Source organism: Antechinus flavipes, chromosome 1 (assembly GCF_016432865.1).
Source record: "Antechinus flavipes isolate AdamAnt ecotype Samford, QLD, Australia chromosome 1, AdamAnt_v2, whole genome shotgun sequence".
NCBI classification, from domain to species: Eukaryota; Metazoa; Chordata; class Mammalia; order Dasyuromorphia; family Dasyuridae; genus Antechinus; species Antechinus flavipes.
The window spans coordinates 636,565,970-636,579,257 of NC_067398.1; the positions used below are offsets into that span (position 1 = coordinate 636,565,970).

Genomic DNA, 13,288 nt, shown 5'->3' on the forward strand with positions numbered 1-13,288 from the left:
CATGTGAAATGGGGGAGTGTAAAGAACACAGTTCCTAGAGCTTTGGGTGAAAATTGTAGAGCGGAAAATTTCATATGAATAGATTGGTCTCCATCAGAAGGTAATGATTCCCCCTTCATTGGAACTCTTTAAGGGAAGACTGGGTATGATTCAGAGCAAGATTCTTCTTAGCACAAATTAGATTAAAATCACAGGATCATATATTTGGAGTAGCAAAGATCACAGAAGCCATTTGGTCTAATTCCTCCTTGCACTCTATAAGGAAATTAAGACCCAGAGAGCTTTAATTAATTTGCCCAAGGTCACACAGGTAAGTAATAGGATTGGAACCTAAATCCTGTGACTCTAAAGTCAGAGCTTTTCTTTCTTTCTTTTTTTTTTTTTCATATAATCTTTTGACCAGGCAAAATTCTTCTAGCTTGTTTTTTTGTGAAAGTTATCAGTTATTTAATTATTTATCTTTTGTCATCAAGTGAAAGGCTTTACATATGTCTATCAAATTTCATCCATTACATTTCCATGTTGAGGGGACCCCCCTCTTTGGTGAATAATGGACAAACTTGATTTGTTTTACAACTTACAACATTGGTGGAAATTTCCAAATTGGTAAGATCAAAAGACCACTGGAGTATTTAAATTTCATCTCCAATACTTTGACCCAATGTTCTGGTCTGTTTAGATTTTTTTTTTAAGATTTCAGAATTCCCCTATCCCTCCTTACTTCATGTTAACTCAGCTATGTCAGAAAAACACTATATTTATATCTATTCAAGTTATAGAAATATTCAATAGTGTGATGTCAAGCATAGATCCCCGTTCCAGTCCAGCAGTGACATCTTTATTGCTATTTGTCCTTCATTTTCGAAGAGGAAAAGTGACATCATAAAGTGAAGTTTTGACTTAGATATGAATTGGATTTAAGAGGTGGAGTTGCACAAAGTCTACAGCCTCACACTTTCTGTAATCCAAGAATCAAGTCAGCATGATGGCCAGGATTCTAGTAGGTGATCTTGGTGATATAATATCTGGCCAAGGAAGCATTACACAGTGCCTGCTTCAGCTGCCATCACTGCCACTGAAACAAATTGTTCTCATCTGCCATTTCACCAGGGGAAAGTCTTCATATCCTTAGGGCAGACAATTCCTTCACTTACCAATGGATTTGAGGCCTTTTAGTTATTTTCAACCAGGTGCAGTCTGTCTGCTGATACAGTTTTACCTGATTGTGGCTGTTCTTCATGCTTGCTGAAGCCACAGGAGAGATTTCAGTGACCCATTAGACACCAAAGGTGTATGAACAGCCCTGAAACGAACTTGGCAAGCATCCACAGAAGAGGTGCCAGTCTTCCATAAACAGCCCTTATAAGTTGACATTAAAATATGAGAAACTATATTTTGTGTATCAATACTGAATCAGTTTTGTCTCCAGTTATTGTTTCAGCCATTATCTTTCTGTCTTTTCTATAAGAATAACATAGGAAACTTTGTCATATGATTCATCAAAATCTGAATACATGATACTTATCTCTGTTCTTCCAGTCTAGTCCCTTAACTCTTCTGAGTCTGAGTTTTGTAAAATGTAAAATAAGAATAATACCTGCACTAATTATTTGACAAGGTTTGGTGAAAATCAAGAGAAAAATATACTTCAAATGCTTAGTAAACCTCAAAGGCCATATCAATATAAACAATTAAATTATTAATAGAAAACTTATATGATTTTTCTTGATCTTCATTTACATGGTGACTGATCATCATTTAAATATGCTCATTTACCTATATGCCATTTCTTCCCAATTAGATTATAAACTGTTAAACTATATACTATTTTAAGCACCATGAAAACACAGTGCATTCTGAATATATGCTTGCAGAATTAATAAAAACTATTAAATAAATAAATATTTATATGCATGATTTATATAATAATTTATATGATGAATTATTAAATAAATTATTGTCTTTTTTATTTACAGCCCTATTGCTTAGTAGAGTGTTTGGCATATAGTAGGCATTTAATAAATATTTATTTGCTGACTCCTGTATACAAAGCCCCAATCTTAAGCCCACTGGGGATCCAAGAATTAATAAACCACAGTCTACATACAAAAGAACATACAATTTGTCACAGAAGAAAAATTGTGCAAAGAGTAATATTAATTAGAATATAGAAAGAAAGGAAAAATTCAAATCATGTTCTAGGAGATTTGGAGAGAGAAAGAGAGATGGAGAAGGGAAAAAGAACAGTGATAGGCTGAGAAACAGGGAGATGGAGAGGAAAAAGAAAGGAAGAAGAGGGAGAAGAACTTTCAAGTCTGGTTAAAATGAAAATAGGAAATTGGAAAGGAAGGGCATCTAGGCTGTGGACAACGTGGCATTTGAGTTTAGCTGAGGATGAATATGATTTTAATAGAAGTGGGTAAGAGAGAAGAGAGAAAGTGGGGAGAAAGACATTTGAGGCACAAGGAAAAGCAGGAAACAGTGGGATGAGCCCAGGAAATAAAGGCTGGCATGATCATCAATAAAAAAGATAAAGGTGAAAAAGCAGAAGAGCTTCAATTACCAAAGGCTGTGAAATGCCAGACTGAGGAATTCAGATTATTCAATAGGTAACAGGAAACCATCTGAGAGTTTTGTAATGGAGAAGGACATGAGAAGAGTCTTATACTATGAAAATTACATTCAATATCTGCAGAATGTATTTGACAGGGTAGTGAAAAAATAGATGTCCATGTGGATGGATAGGATAGGTAGAATGATATAGATACCTTTTGAGCAATAATCAGAGGAGGAAATAGTGGGATAAGGATGTTGAGTTTCTTTCTATCTTAAGTCCACTAGCACCAAACACATATAATTCACGCGCCTATAAAAGTACCACTCTACAAAGACATTAAACAGCTTTGTCAAGGAAACCTGCTAATCTTTATTAACCTAAAAGAGGTTTTTTGGTTTGTTTGTTTTTTAGCAACTCCTGTTGGTAAATCCTCTGACATTTGGATAATGAAGATGTAACTTAAATGCAAAGTTTTATCATAACACCTTTCTTTTTATGACTGTCATTCAAGAAGATTTTATCCAAGGAACTCAATTTGGTTTATACTCTTTATTTAAAAGAGAATAGGCTTAGCCTGATAGAGAGCCAGGTGCCCAGGGAAGGTAGCTGCAGTTTTCAGAGATATACTTAACAAAGTAAGCATTATTCTTTGTGTAGATCTAGGGGAGAAGAAGACTTATAAGAAAGAGATAATCCTATAGTCCTTATCCCTGCTCAGAACCCACCACAAATACTGAGCTACATACTGGATACCACACTTAGGGAGGGTCATAAACAAGAGTAGCAAGGATATGTACAAGGAAGGGGAACCCTTTTTTTCCTCTTCAGCAATTTAAACCATAAAGAACTCTACTAAAATTATGTTGTTGAAGGGAATACTGAGCAAAGTTTGGGACTAATCTATTTATTTATCTACCTCTCTATATTATACATATTTTATATTTTCACATATACATATATTTGAGCAGAAAGTTCTATGTTCTACCTACTTAGATCCCTAGAAGAGCTGACATTTTGTGCTCAAAGACAAATCTAAGATTTTGAATTTGCTGAGGATTGTAGAAGATATATATATGATATATGATTTTTTTAGTCAAAAGGAAAATTGAGAAAGAGAGGGAAAGAGAGAGAGAGACTCAGACAGATACAAACTGTTGCAGGCCTCTGTTTCCTTGTTTCCTGGATGATAAAAGATGATTTTGTTTTGGGCTTATTTTGTTTGTTTTCTTTTTTGTGTTGTCTTTTTTTAGACATCATAAAATACTTTTCTAAGACAGAAAAAAAAGAATTTTACATGAAACCAAGAATCTATTTACATTCAGATTGCTCTTCTTTTTAAGTATATGATAAATTCAATATATAACTTTCAAAGTTTGCTTATTTGTCTATATTTCCTTCTGGTCTTCCTTCTGTTCTGTGCTGTGATTTTTTTTAAGGTTCCAATGACTCTCTTTTATTATTTTCTTTTTTTCATAACCATTCCACTTTTCTGTCCTTTTCCTTCTCTTTTCTCCTAATTAATGGAGGGGAGGAGCAGGGATAGCTTTTATACACACACACACACACATATATTCAAACAAAACAAAACTCCACATTGGCCATGTCAAAAAAAAATGTATGTTTCATTTTTTGCTTTCAATTCATCATCATTCCTTCAAGGGCTGTATGCTTTGTTTCATTTTCTAAGTATTTTTTTTCTTTTCCTGAGGCAAGAGATTTCTTTTTTCCTTATGTTTTGATTTCTTTTCTTGTAAAAATATCTCAGAGAAAAGAGTAAGGCTTAATTCCTCTAGAGCTAAGGAAAGTTCTTGGGTACAAACCAGATAGGAAATAGAAGTGCTTGGGGAAATAAATTTATAGATAATTTAATTTAACCAGATCTGGTTTTCCATAGAAATTAGTGTGTGTGCAAATGAAAACTCCTATTTGCCTCAGTTTCCTCATCTGTAAAATAGGAGATAATGACAGCACCTATCTCTCCGGATTATAGCAAGGATCAGTTAGATAACTGTAAAGTACTTGAAAAAAGCTCTATATAAGATAAATTGGGAATAATTAACAAAGGAAAGGAACAGAATTAATGTACATACATTATACTAGCAGAACAGATGGAAAGTAATCTCAGATGGAAGGCACTAACTAGAAGCTAAGGGGAAACAGGAAAAGGATCTTAAACAAGATAGGATTTGAGCGAAGTCTTAAAGGAAGCCAGGGAAACTTAAGAAAAAGAGGTCATTAAGCAGAACATTTCAGGAAGGGAACAAAGCCAAATGGAAAGATACAAAGATGGGAGATAAATGTAGGCACTGAAATTCATTGGATTTAAGCAGACTGCAAAACGTGTAGAAAGGGGCAAAGTAGAAAGCTAGGAAAGATCCAGGTGATGAAGAAATTGTTGATGTTGTTGCTATTATTTGTTCTTTCTTAAAGAGAACCATGACATCAGGAAAGTGATTCCATAACATACATGTGAACTGGGTTTAAGTGAAAGAAGTGCTGTGCAAAGTTTCCAGTTTCACTCTCTCCTCTGGAGCCATTTGGGTCCAGTGGCAAGATACAGATTAAGACTAGACTAGAAATGACCCTGAGTGCAGTGGGAGACCTTGGCCTTTTTATACATACACACATTAATATATTCGTACACATAAATATACATATATACATATATATGTATATATTTATGTGTGTGTTTCAGTATAAGAGAGGAAGACTCTCAGAATTTCTGGCCAATTGTTATTTACTACATTCACTCTAAGTCAAGAAGGGCCCAAAATTGACCAAATGGGGCTTGGCCTGAAACCTATTATTGGCTTATCCATGAGAGCCAAAGTGATCTGGTTTAAGGCATGGTCCTTAAGAAAGAAATCTAGAAGCCAGTCCTCAAAGGAGTCTATTTGGTCCTGGAGGTAATAGGGAAACACTTGAACTCATTAAGCAGAGAATTGACCTGGTCAGGCCAAAGTTTTGAGAAAATATCACTGTGACAGCTGTGTGAAGGATAGCTTAGTTCTGGTGAGATATGAAGTAGGAAGACCAGTGAAATCTTTGGTAATAGTTCAGGAAGAGATGAGGACAGTTTGTGTGAGTGAAAAGAAAAGGACGGTGCAAGAGGAAATTGGGCTCAAAGAAGCTGTTAATTCTAAAAAGTCACATAGCAGTCTAGATATGAAACCACATTTTCTATCTCTGTTTATAGGAAAGTACAATAGAGCAAAAATAGTGTGTGTATATGTATACATATATATATATATATTTATATTTATGTATATGCATAGATATACTCATACACGCATATATGTGGATACATGTATATAGTATATATGTGTGTATTTATATATATATATGTATGTAAATGAAATATACATGCCTACACACACATACACACACACACACACACACACACACAAATATATATATTCAATTGAGAAAATAGAGCCCAGAGCCATAGTAGTGTAGGTTACTATATAGAAAATAAACTGACAGGATATAACTCTCATATCTCTTTCTGCTATAGTCCCTATATCTGATAGTTGGTTACCTCATAAAGTTTCCAAATTCTAATGTCTCTTTTTGTCCAGCTGTATTTGTGTGTGTGTGTGTGACTGTGTGTCTGAGTGTATCTGTATTCCTGCCTTTAAAGAATTTACTTTCTATTGGAGGAAAATGTCTACTATATTTCTTGAATCACACAAAATTTCTGAGTTAAAAGAGTCCTTGGGGACTATTTAGTCTAGTCTAATTCATATCTGAACAAGATCTGTCTTTTCAGAATATCTAATAAACGGTCATACAGGTGTTTTGTTTATTTGTTTGTTTTTTTACAGTCCTCTAGGGAGGAGGAACCCATTGCTATCCAATGCAATCCATTTAACTTTTGCTTAGATATCATTGTGGGAGAGGCTTTCTTTACAGTTATCCTGAATTTGTTTTTCTGTAATGTCACTCATCGTTCTTAGTTTTGCCCTAAAGGGTCAGACAAAACAAATCTAATCCCCCCATAGGGTAACTTTATACTTTAAGATATTTAAGATGCTATACCTAAATGTTCTCCTCTCCATATTGAATTTTCCCAGCTCCATTGACAGATCCTTATATGGCATGAACTTTAAATTGGCTGCATTCCTCTAAATACCTTCTGGCTTATCAATGTCCTTCATAAATGGAGGCATCCAGATAAACACAATATTCCATATGTAACCAGATCAGGACTGCTTGCAGGGAAGGTATCTCCTTCCTAGCCATAGATATTGTGCATCACTCAATTCAGCCTAAGATCAAAATAGCTTTCTTGGTTGCAACATCACATTGCTAATCAATTTGAATTTGTATTCCACTAAAGCCCCCAAATATTTCTCAAACTAATATCTTGTCATACTTGAAACATTTTGTCCTCGGGAAAGTTTATTTTTTGTAAAATTTACTTGTATATCTTTTAATTTTTATCTCATTTGTTTCAGTCCAAATTTCCAGTCTGGCACTTAAAAAAAAATCTAACTCAGTTATCCAGTGTTTTATCTCTTCCTCATGAATGTAAAAATCATGTCGCCTATTCCTTTATCTGACTTACTGATAAAAGTGAGGTCCATGCACAGGATCATGCATAGATTCTTTGGGTACTCTACTGCAGAATTCCTGCCAAAGAGATATTGGATAATTAATGATGACTTTTTGGTCATAGTCATTTAACCCAGTCCCAAATCCATTTGAATTTACTATTGTCAATCCAACATCCCTTCAGATTTCCCACAACAAGATTATAATACCTTGTTAAATATTTCACTAAAATCTAGAGATGCTGTATCTACAGCATTCCTTTAACTTGTCAGTCCAAAAACCTTGTAGAAATAAAAGGATGTGTGTGATAAGATTAGTCTGGTGTAATACATTTTTTAAAAGATAATATTTATTTTTCCCAATTATATGTAAAAAAAATTTTTAATATTCAAGTTGTTTTAAAGTTTTGTTCCAAGTTCTAACCTTCCTTTTTTCTTCCCCCTCCCCACTGAGTGGGTAAAAAATCTGAATAGATTATACATGTGCAATCACATAAAATATATTTCTGTGTTAGAAATTTTGTGAAAGAAAAATCAAACAAAAAAGGGGGAAAAGAAAAATAATATATTTTCAGATGTCATCAACTTGTTCTCTAGAAGCAGATAGCATTTTTCACTATCACCTTTTGTGATTATCTTTGATTATTGTATTATTGAAAATTGCTAAGTCATTTATAGTTGATTATCATACAATATTGCTATTACTGTTTTCAATGTTCTCCTGGTTCTGAAAACTTCATGAATTTATGTAAGTCTTTGCAGGTTTTTCTGAGAGTAACCTTATCATTTCTTATAGCAATAGATAGATAAATAGATAGATAGAGATAGATACTATTTCTTATAGCATAATAATATTCTATTGCAGTCCTAAACCACAACTTGTTCAGCTATTCACCAATTAATAGATATCTCCTCAATTTCCAATTCTTTGCCACCACAAAAAAGCTACTATTATATTTTATACAAATAGGTCCTTTCCCCTTTAAAAAAAATTACTTTGGGCTGCAGACTTGGTAGTGGTATTTCTGGATCAAAGGGTAAGCACAGTATAACTCATTTTAACCACTTTATTTTTTTAAATTGTGCACTAATCATTTAATAATAAGGTAGAGGTTTTACCAGAAATTTATGTGAAGTTAATTGGCCAATAGGCTGAAAAATCTATTATTCTCCTTAAAGAAAAGAAAAAAAAAACAGGAATTTGCCTTCCTTCAATCATGAGGTGGACAGCTAGATGCCTCAGTGAGTTAAAATTTGGCCTCAGATATTTACTAAATGTGTGATCTTAGGCAAGTCACTTAACCCTATCTGCCTCAGTTGCTCATCTGTGAAATGAGCTGGAGAAGGAAATGGCAAACTACTCCATTATTTTTGTCAAGAAAATCCCAAATGGATCACAAGGAGTTGGAAATAACTGAAAAAAAGAAACCATGAGGTATGTCTTCATAATCTTCTAAAACTAACACTGTTTCACTAATCTCGTTTGCTAGTTCTTTATATATCTTATGCTGTAGTTCATCTGAGCCACATGACAAATAGAACTTTCATGGCACCATGAAGTTATTGACATGGGTGCCATTTCCAATTGAATACTTCTGTCCAGTTGTACTTTTTTAATGCTGTGTTTTTCTTGTTCATATTCTCCCAAAACATCTCCACAAAGAGTCTATTCAAAATGCTATAGAGCTTTCTCTAGGTTGATATCATGTAGCTAACAATGGAAACAGTGGGCTCTTCATCTGTTATACTTTATTCTCTCTACATGAGAGACTCATGTCCTTTTTGTTGATCATAAATACCTTTGATTCTTTTTCTCTTTTATGGCAATCTTTCATGTGTTCCTTGTCCTTGTCCTTCCATACATCTGCCCATGGCTCTCAGGATGACTCACAATTGTGATGCCTTAAATACTGTGATATTCCATGATTTGCAGACATGTACCACCACTAGAAGCATATGATAGTTAAAAAAATATAGTTTTTCAAGTTAAATCCATCCTTTTGTGCTTCTGTTCAATCCTGAGCCCAGTTAATTGTCCATCTACAATGTGAATCACTGACATTAATGCTAAAGGATGATTTCTACAGGTTGCCCCACCATATCATAGATTATTGATTGATTAATTAATAGCATATAAGCTCCTTAAGTATGGAGAAATTTTGTTCTTTTCTTTGTACTAGAAATGTGTTGCACATAGTAGGTATGCTATGCCATGCATGCAGAATCATTCAATTACAAATATATTTTTTATAAAATATATAAATACATCAATGAGTAATAATTAGTTTTCTGACTTGAATTTTTAATATTTTTCATTAAAATTACTTAATCTTCATTCTTTCAATATGGTGACCTCCTCTGATAGCAAAAGCAGCTGGTGTTGTCATAGAAATTATATGAAGTTTGATGGGGGATAGAGTTTGAGAGAAAGTACATAAATCAAGAATAAAGTTATCTAAAAGAATTTTTTCTAAGGATCCAGGTAAACAGGTCAAAATTGACAGATGTGACATTGCAAGCTGATTTCAATCCACTGGGGACAGAAATAACATTGAAACATTCCATTAACTTAGTCAGAAAATCCTTCATAAGATTATTATCCTTTAATAATGTCTCTCAATTAATTTTTTAAGTGAACTGGATTATTTCCTGTCAGTTTGAGGTTTTTATACATGGTAGGGCAAGATCTCAATGTGATACAAACTCAGCTTTCCTACCTAGAACCTGCTTCTCCTTACTGCCATTTCAAGAAAATAATTCTGAAGAGATAATTCATAATGTATTATGGAAAGTGCACTGGACTTGGAGGTAAGATGATCTGGAATTAAATCCTAACTTTACCATTCAGTTTTTGTATGATTAGAGGCATATGCTTTCATCTCAATAAATGTGCAGGCCACAATTTCCTTTCTATAAAATGAGGGAATTGGAACCTCATAAATTCTTTTTCATCAGTGGATTTCTGATGTTAGGAGCCTGTAAGAAAAATGCCAAATTCTGCCTTTCATTTTCCCTTAAAAAAACTTCCTGTAGATATTCATAGAATATTAAGATAGAAACAAAAAATTTAATAGTTGGAATGTTACAACTGGAAGGAATATAGCAAAACCTGCTGAGAGAAGGAGGACAAGATACCCATTGAATGACTCAAATCAAAAGAAAAGCACTTGAGTAATCCCAGGTCAAAATATGGTCTTGATAACCATAGGAACTCCTTCCCATTTGTTTTGTTTTGTTTTTTTTTCCTCCCATTATCTTGCATATTCTTTTATAATAGAATGCAAAAGTTATTTCAAGAAAAAAAATGGCATCTCTAGAATTTATAGATTCATAGAAAGTTATTGAATGGGACCTTAAATATACAGACTATTTGAATATAAAACATAGACTTCCCGAGCTTTAAATTCATATAATATCAGGATTTAGAAGATACCTCAGAAAGTACCTTGTCCAATATCCATATGAAAAAACAATCCTTTCTCCAACATATCTAACAAGTGGTCTTTCAGCTTTTGCTTAAAATTCTCCAGTGAACTTTTCCTCCAACGCAGTCCTTTCTGCTCCAGAAGGGTACTAAATATTAGGAAGGTTTTCCTTACAACATTTCTAAATTTTATCTAGCAGGGACTTTATATACAGAACACTGGAACACAGACTATTGGAGATGAAAGGAACCTTAGAACACAGAGTATTAGAAAAAGAGATAAAAAATAGTCCACTAAAAACAAACAAAAATAATGATCCACTTCAAAGAGAACCAGTCCTAAACGATAACTGTTCTTTAAAATGCACAGACTCCTACGTGTTATGCAATAAAAAGGCAGTGTATGATAATAATGAAAAAAAGAGTGTCATGGCAGGGAGACTACTGTCCCAGTGGGGAGCAGGAATTGGCCCTGGTCTAGCCTGTAACTTGATATGGAGGAGAACACAAAAAAATCGATTTTAATGTAATCCTATTAACTAATCAAAAGGTTGTAAAGAATTACTCCCAAGAGATTTTGTCCTGTTGTGGTTAGAAAGATAGCTTGCTTTTAATTAAGATACAGAACAGCAATCCAATGTCAACTCCCAGCTGCCAATAATCATTTGTAGATAATGGCCTAGATTTTTAAATATTTAAAATTTCCCACACTAGATGCTATCTCTGGAACATAAATAAAGGAAGAGTTGTATTCAATACAATTCACAAATATTTATTGAACATCAATTATTCATTCATTCAACATGCATTTATTAAAATTCTAGGATGTGAAAGGTCTTGTGCTAGCTAGGAAGGAAAGGGAAGGGAAAAGAAGGAAATAAGCATTTATTAAGTGCTTACAACATTCCGGGCATTGTGTTAAGCACCTTACACATATCTCATTTGAAACAATAACTCTATGAAATAGATGCTATTATTATTTACATTTTACAAATGAAAAAACGAGGCAGACAGACACCAATTATACTCTTTGTTTGAGATCACAGGGCTGCTTGATTTCTGAGACTGGATTGAATGAAGTTCTTCCTCACACTAAGCCTAATATTCTATCCACTGCACTAAATAAGTAAGACACAGCCTGTCATAAAGCTTACAGACTAAATAGGAAGATAAGATAGCAGAATTTCAGGAAAAATCACAAACATTACAGATGCATTGAAGTAGGAAATAAGAGAGTATCTTTAGAGTGCTGTAGGGTTTCAAAGAATAGAGAAACCATTTTGAAAATGGGGTGGGATTAGGGTAGGATCAGAGAAAATGCATGGAGAAAATGGCCTACCACGCTAGAATTTTGAAGGATTAAGAAGCTAATGATGATCCAGAAGAAGCTAATGAAGATCTCTGAGCAGAAAAAAACAACATGACTAAAGACAAAAAGTTGGGGAGGGAAAGTAAGATATGTTTGAGAGAAGAGTAAATTGAAGTTCATCTAAATGTTCTCTGGAATCTCTCCCAATTCTGAGATATGAATGTCATACTCTGAAATCCACTAATTTGGTTAAGGTATAGCAAACTTATAAAGGTAGAGTAGGATATAATGCTGGAAAACAACAGAATATTCATAATAATAATATTAATAGTTATGACAATAGCTAGGGTTTAAAAAGAACTTCATTACTCTGTAGAGTGTTTTATATACATTATATAGTTTGAAGCTCACAACACCCTCGTGAGGTAAGTAGATAGGATTTTACAGATGATGTGAATCTCAAGTCAAGAAGTATTATTAAACCCTCATCCCAGCACAATTTCTAATCTTTGCTCAACTCACATGCACTGTCACATCAAACTCAATGAACTTCTGTTCACTCTGTTCGGTATGTCTCAACATTTCCATACATACACATTCTACCAGTAACTCCAGAACAATAATCAATTAATATTGCCATTCCTGGAAAGGATAGCTCATACAATTATCTTGACTCTACTTAGCAACCTTGAGACTTCCCTAATCTCTCATCTCACTAAACTGTGTATATTGCTTTTTTTCTTTTAGAATGAAAGCTCCTTGAAGGTAGAAGCACTCTTGCCTTTTATTTTTATTTCTCTAGTCATAAAAAGTGCTTGGCAATAATAAGTATTTCATGAATTGTTTCCACTTATGAAACTATTCATTTATCCATTCATTCATCAGTCAAGGCAATAATTAAGATTCTTTTGAAAAATAGAAATTTAGTAAGCTCTGGGAAGCTGTTGTTTATTTTCAAGATGACTTCAACAAAAGAAGTGAAGAAAAAGAGCCTGGTCAGCTCAGAGATCAAAACTTAAAAATGATAAAAGAAAATGACTGATTTATGAAGAATGATTAAAGAAGTAAAGAAGGGATATTCTGAATTTTTAATGGCTTTGGCAACATATTTGAAGGACTAAACATCTAGAAGGAAAACAAATGATTTAACTGAGTATGAATGAGTAAAAAGAATAATAATACAATGTAGCAACAGATGAAAGTTCACCTATTGAAATCTCTGTTAGTCAAGGTTCACTCAAATGGAGTTGAGGAACTCTTTATCGAGGAAACAGAAAGATGTAGTGGAAGAAGTCCTAATTTTCACATCTTAGGACCTGGGTTCACAAACAATTTCTGATGTCTACTATCTGTGTAAATCACTTGATCTTCATGGACCTTTAGTTCAAATTGAAGAAGTTGGATGATGAGGTCGCTATATCTCTTCTAACCCTATATCTAAAGGC

At 33.7% G+C, this 13,288-nt stretch overlaps 1 protein-coding gene across 2 annotated transcripts in view; it reads right to left on the reverse strand.

Moving 5' to 3' along the window:
• The window catches only part of FAM135B (family with sequence similarity 135 member B), a 500,817-nt gene that overhangs the window by 428,810 nt on the left and 58,719 nt on the right, over positions 1-13,288 (reverse strand). The window lies entirely within an intron of this gene.